Here is a 5,545-nt window from a genome sequence, read left to right as displayed (position 1 = left end):
TCCAATCAATTTCTTTCTAATTTTAGTAGAGATGGGGTCTCGCTCTTGCTCGGGCTGGTTTCGAACTCCTGAGCTCAAACGATTCGCCCGCCTCGGCCTCCCAGAGAGCTAGGATTACAGGTGTGAGCCACCGCGCCCGGCCTAGTATGGATATGCTTTGATAGCACTCTCTTGGGATTGAGAAATGGAGCCTTCTCTTTTTTTAAGAGACAGAGTTTCACTTTTGTAACCCAAGCTGGAGTACTGTGGCATGATCATAGGTCACTATAACATCAAACTCCTGGTCTTAATGGATCCTCCAGCCTCAGCCTCCTAAGTAGCTGGGACTAAAGGTGGGCACACCCACACCTGGTTAATTTTTTTTTTTTTTTTTTTGTAGAGACGGGGATAGTAGGAGTCTCAGGTCTCAGTCTCTATGTTGCTCAGGCTGGTCTTGAACTTCTGACCTCAAGTGATCTTCTCACCTCAGCCTCCCAAAGTGCTGGGATTACAGGTGTAAACCACCTTGCAGGCCGGAGTCTTCTTTATTGAAGGGAGGAATAAACCTAGGATCACTGGCCCCAGGAATATAAAGTTTGAAAAGCTGATCATTAGTAATCAGGAGATACTTTAAGTCCAGGTATGGTAGCTTATGCCTGCAATCCCAGCGCTTTAGTAGTAGGTGGAAGAATCACTTGAGGCCAGGAGTTAGAGGTTGCAGTGAGCTATGATGGTGCCACTGCACAGCAGTGAGGCAACAGAGTAAGACCCTGTCTCTAAAAAAAAAAAAGAGAGAGAGAGAGATAAGTAAGTGTAGAGATAAAGGAGACCCCACAATGATTACTACTACAGCTATTAAGATTTACAATAACTTTGTAACTACCCAAATTTGTTATTTTGCAAATCCTTTCTTCACTTCAGTAGCTCCTATTGGAAAAACACTTTAAAAATGTTTGTATGTTTACTTAAGGCCAGAAGGAAAAAAAGGTGGAAAATCAACAGCTAAAAAATTTTTGCAACCCCTTAAAAGAACCCCAGCCCATATAGACAGGATGGGGATGTCCTATCTTGCCTCCCCTGCAATTATTCTCATTTTCTCCCAGATCCTCACCTTAAGCTTTTCTCTTTACCTCTCTGGCTCCTGAAACCTGGCTTCATAAAGATGGTTAGGAAGTGGAAGGATGGGTCTTTGCCCTCACTGTAAGCATCTCTGATTGACAGAAGCCATTGTCAGCTCATGCCCTTCACTCAGGGAGTCTGGGGTCAAAGGACTAAAGAAGGAAGAGCTTTGTAGGTGGGAGAAGAGCCAAGGCTGGGGAAAGTAGATGCCTAGGTGTGAGAAGGCTGTGAGTACAAGCGTTTAAGGCTCCCTGGGGAGGACGCTGATTGGAGCTAGGTGTGGGAGGTGGCAGATGATGCTCTTTCTACCTACTGGCTGAAGGAAGGAGATGAGGTGTTTCCAGCTTTTCTCTCTGGCTGCCTCTTTCTCCAGAGGAGGCACCTGAAATACTTGTTCCTCACTTCCCAATTCCACTCACCTAGACCTAAAAAGTATTCTCCAAACTGGAACAGGATAGCCAACAGAGACTCTGGGCCAGGCTGGCAAAATGGTAATCTGGGAGATAAGATTCCTGAGGAGAGGAGAGATCACCTTTCTGTATTGACTCCATCCTTCTGTTGAGAACAGAAACCTTTCCTCTTATCCACTATCAAATCCCTGTCCAACCAAGTGGTAGCTTATTCTCTGACCACTCCCTTATTCTCTCTTTCAAGACAGGTGCTTAGGCGTCAGTAGGTGCAGAATTAAGAGGCTAAGGCCTGGCTGGGTTTTTTTTGTTTGCTTGCTTGTTTTTTTGGGACAGGGTCTCACTCTGTCACCTGGGCTAGAGTGCAGTGGTATCATCATAGCTCACTGCAACCTCAAACTCCAAGACTCAAGCAATCCTCCTGCCTCAGCTTCCCAAGTAGCTGGGACTACAGGTGTGCTCCACTACACCCTGATAATTTTTGTATTTTTCATAGAGACGAGCTCTTGCTCTTGCTCAGGCCAGTCTTGAACTCCTTGCCTCAAGCCATCCTCCCACCTCCTCCTCCCGAAGTACAGGCATGAGCCACTGTTCCTGGCCCTTGTGGGTGTTTTAAGTAAAGAAGGGAAAAGAGAGAGGATAAGGAGGAGAGGGGTGGGAGACTAGCAGGAAGAAGGGTGGGGCATATGCTGCTAGCCTATGCAGACAGCCTGAACTTGCCTTCTCCCTTCTGCTTCCTCTGTACCCCAGGACCTGTGGAACTGGCGGTTTTGGAGAAAGGTACTAGCTGAAGGCTTAAGCACCCTGATCTTTGTAAGGGTTGTCCTTGGGGCCTTATGCCCCAGTGGGAGTCCTGTGCCAGACACTGCCCCTCACTCTCTGAAGCCAGCCTTGGCTGGTGATGGTGAGCCTGCTACAGGTTTTTGGTGAGGTCTTAGGGACCCAGACAAATCCAGCTCTAACTGGCACTGCTCTGTGCCCACCAGCTTGACCCTCTCTGGGGGGTGGCCTATGTCCTGGCTCAGAGCACAGGAGCCATCCTGATCTCAGTTCTCTTCTAACACTGCCCTAGACAGCTACAGCCCAGATGGTCAGGCGGGTAAGCAACAGCCTCCTCCCCAAGTAGAGTGACACTAGGCAGGTAATGAGGGTAGTTAGCTGATAGGACATGAAGGAATGAGCGAAGCAGGGAGGACTCTTGCTCTCTGCATCCTCTAAGCCACATTTAATACAATGCAAATAGGCCAATGAGTTAGACTCAGGATTTTGGGTGACTTGCTACAGATCCTTTGTTCAAAGCTTCCCAGATACGTAGATAGTGGGAGGGATGTTATAGGTCCCACTGCCCCTGGTCCCAGCATCTCTGGTCTCATCTAGGTGAGTAGAAGGAGTAATGTAGGCCAGGCTCTCGACATGGAGTTTTTCTCCACTTTCCATCTGGTACTCGTCATGTTTGCTGTGGTTCACCAGCAGCGACAGGAGTCAGAAGGGCCAGGCAGCCTGGCGGTAGATTTCTCAGAGACTGCCAGAGCCCTGGCATTAGTGAGAACTCCTCCCATACCATGCAGGGGCTGGGGCAAGGCTGGATTCCACTTCTCAAAGGAGTCATGGCCTTTAAAAAAAATTTTTTTTGATACTGCTTTAAAAAGACTGGTCTAATAGAAAACAAGGAGCATGCTGATTGTATGTAAATCTATACAAAAACTCAAGTGAGGTTTTGAGAGTTCATCTCTAGTTAGATGTGAAAGAGGCTGCCGCTCAGCTAAGTGGGAGGCTGATGTGAAAGGAAACGGGCTGGGGTTCAGTTCTCCATGGAGTTCTTGTCAACATTTGATGAGGAATAAAGGGGAGAGGTTGGTAGCTCCAAATAAGCAAATCTACCCATTTTGTTTGGTGTTTACAAGGGGTTAAATTAGCTGTCCTTTGTCTTTCTGTTCCTTATTATAAGAGGCTGTAGGTTTGGTGGGGAGAGATAACCCCGTCCTGTTAATAAAACTCTCATCAAATGGCTCCTGTTTATTAAGAGCTTTGCTCTATGCCAGGCACTACACTAGGCTCTTTACCCACATTATCTCACTTGATCCAGAGGAAACTGAGACTCAGAAAGCTTACATAATTGATTCAACAAATATTCATCTACTGCATTGTGTATGTCAAGCACCAAGTTTGCAGTGGTGGAAAAATCAGACATGGTCCCTGCCCTCCTGGATCCTATATCTAGTAGGGATAACTTGCCCACCTAGAACATGGCAAAGCAAGTATTACTGTTGTTGCTGCTGTTCTTCATGAATTTTGGGTACACAGAATATTCCTTTGTTCATGATGTCCTCTCTTCATTGGCTTATAGATGGCTCCCACTTATTTGTTTGTTTTTAATAATGATTAAATATTATTATTAAACATATACCCAACAGAAAAACTAGAATCTTGACGAGCACATAAATCTACATGTATGATACGTATGTATCCTACCTCTTCCCCTTTCCCTCCCAGTCCAAGGTAAACGTGATCCTGAACTGAATCCTGTGTTCGTTCTTTGTTTTCTTTTTTTGTGTAGTTTTATCTTATCTATTTTTTTTTTTTTTTTTTAATACAGAGTCTCACTTTGTTGCCCAGGTGAGTGCCGTGGCGTCAGCCTAGCTCACAGCAACCTCAAACTCCTGGGCTCAAGCGATCCTACTGCCTCAGCCTCCCGAGCAGCTGGGACGACAGGCATGTGCCACCATGCCCAGCTAATTTTTTCTATATATTTTTAGTTGTCCAATTAATTTCTTTCTATTTTTAGTAGAGACAGGGTCTCGCTCTTGCTCGGGCTGGTCTCGAACTCCTGAGCTCGAACAATCCGCCAGCCTCGGCCTCCCAATGTGCTAGGATTACAGGCGTGAGCCACCGCGCCCGGCCTTATCTTATCTATTAATATATGTATTCCAAAACGTACATTTTTATTGTAGTTTTTTTAACTTTATAACAAGGTTTTCATACCACTTATAATCTTCTGGGACTTTTTTTTTTACTTGATATTTTATTACTAAGATTCATCCCTATTATTAAGTGTCACTGTGGTGGTTCACTCCTGTTGACTACTGAGTAATATTTCTTTGTGTGACTATACCTATCAATGGAGAATGCTTTCTAGTTTTTTGCCATTGTGAACAGTGCTGCTCTAAACATTCTTGTGCATGTCTCCTGGTGTATATGTAGGAAAGTTTCTCTTGTGTATGTAAGTAAGAAGTGAAGTTCCTGAGTCAGAAAGTATGTAATTTGTTCATTTTACAAGATGATGCTATACTATGTTCCGGAGCAGGGGTGGAGAACCTGTTCATGTTGGAAGGCTACATTAATTTAGCTATAATCAAGTAAGACCACATTCAAGAAACTTCAATTAGACATACTTTAACATGTACATTATTTTGTAAAAATCTAACGTACTTAATAATTACAAAAAATGAAAACTATTTGTTAATTGTAAAGTTAACTAACCTTTTAATGACATTGCTCTGTCTGCTTTTTGTTGTAAAGCATTTGAATATTTGGTTGCAGCATGGAGATCCACAGTTTCAGTTGAGCCTCTAGATGGGTATCAGTCATTTGTGACCTTAAGGGCGTTCTGATTTAGGCAGGTAGGAGAATGTAGATTCGCAGCAATAAGTGGTTGAAAAGCAAGACAGCATTTTTCGGGCATGTTGCTGGAGGCATGGGTATTATACAGCATTTTCCCCTATTTCAATCGGATCTTTCTTAGCATCAAACAATGACTTTAAAATGTCATCTACTGAGAGCTCAATCCATTCCATCTGTAGTTCTTTAGGTGCCTTGGTGATACTACTAACTAGGTGAGATTGAAATGCTAATTTGAGTGTGATGTCATGATTCTCAAAGTCAGTGAATCTTTCATTGTATTCTCCAATTAATAGGGCTATAACAGCTGCATAGTCTTCAAATGATTCGCATATATTATCCTGCTCATCAGTGACCTTTGCTAATTGGGGAAGATGTTCATCTGAAATTTCCTTTTTTTTTTTTTTTTGAGACATAGTCTC

This window comes from Propithecus coquereli, unplaced genomic scaffold (assembly GCF_000956105.1).
Source record: "Propithecus coquereli isolate 6110/MARCELLA unplaced genomic scaffold, Pcoq_1.0 Scaffold111, whole genome shotgun sequence".
In the NCBI taxonomy this organism is placed as follows: Eukaryota; Metazoa; Chordata; class Mammalia; order Primates; family Indriidae; genus Propithecus; species Propithecus coquereli.
This window is presented reverse-complemented; position numbering follows the sequence as displayed.